Here is a 1,308-nt window from a genome sequence, read left to right as displayed (position 1 = left end):
TCTCTCTCTCTCTCTCTCAAACACAAACATATTGATCTTCCGTACGGCCTTGACAACATGAATGAGAAACAGATCTGATATTGTGTCACTTGAGATGACTTTCTTTGGGAGGCTTGTGGTCTGTATCAGATTGAGAGAGGGAGGGAGAGAGAAAGGAGGAGACAGTATGTGTGTGTGTGTGTGTGTGTGTTTGTGTGTGTGTGTGTGTGTCTGTTTGCGTGTGTGTGTGTGAGAGAGAGAGAGAGAGAGAGAGAGAGAGAGAGAGAAAGAGAGAGAGAGGGAGGGAGGGAGAGAGAGAGGGAAAGAGAGAGAGAGAGAGAATGTTTATCAGAGCGGGTTGTTTGAGCACGTGAGACATGGTTAGCCTATTTACTAATGTCCAGTCTTGTTGTCAATGTGCTTATGCGTGAGTGCACCCAACCTTTGTAACATTCACTGCCATTGTAAACTACCAAGACAAATTTCTCCCTGCGAGATGAATAAAGATTGTCATTGTCTTTGTCATTGTCATTAAATATCTAGTCACTGTCAGCCCTTCCTGTCGGGGAAGCGAACCCCGGTCTCTCAAGTGACAGAAGATGACACTTACCACTTTAACTAACTACCGATGTCAAACTCCTTTTATTGCAAAATATGGATCTTCGATATGTGATGAGATGGTTTAACACGATTTTCAGTTTGTGTGTGCCAAAGACATGTCAGGTCAGTAAAGTCATCGTCACGCGATCGATACTGAATCCTTGATCGAAGGAACTTGGGGAATACCAAAGCGTCATACACTACCTAGGGCATTCCATGATATGCTAGACATCATTTATTCAATTAGACCCTACATTTTTTCCATCTTAAAGTAGAACCCTTACCCATAGCTTAAAAAGCTGAACAGTTTTCTACTTGTATAATGTTGTCCAGAAAAAAGTATAACGTTCTATGGAAAAAAACTAACAATTTTAATCTTTCCTTTTCAGCATGAGAAAGCTTGTCTAACATATATTATGAAGTGTACCCCAACACGTTGAGCATACAGTAGACATCACATTAGTTGATGAAACATTATGCTCGTCAATTCTCCAGCATCTTTGCATGTAGGCACGTGCGCGCGCAGGTCTATCTGTCTGTGTCTGTATATTTGTCTGTCTGTCTGTCTTTCTGTCTATATATATATATATCTCTCTCTCTTCCTCCCTCTCTCTGTCTGTCTCTGTTTCTCTGTGTGTGTGTGTGTGTGAGTGTGTGTGTGTGTGTGTGTGTGTGTGTGAGTGTTTATGTGTGTATGTTTGTGTATATGTGTGAGTGTGTATGTGTGTG

The sequence above is a fragment of the Aplysia californica genome, unplaced genomic scaffold (assembly GCF_000002075.1).
Source record: "Aplysia californica isolate F4 #8 unplaced genomic scaffold, AplCal3.0 scaffold00353, whole genome shotgun sequence".
Classification (NCBI taxonomy): domain Eukaryota; kingdom Metazoa; phylum Mollusca; class Gastropoda; order Aplysiida; family Aplysiidae; genus Aplysia; species Aplysia californica.
This window is presented reverse-complemented; position numbering follows the sequence as displayed.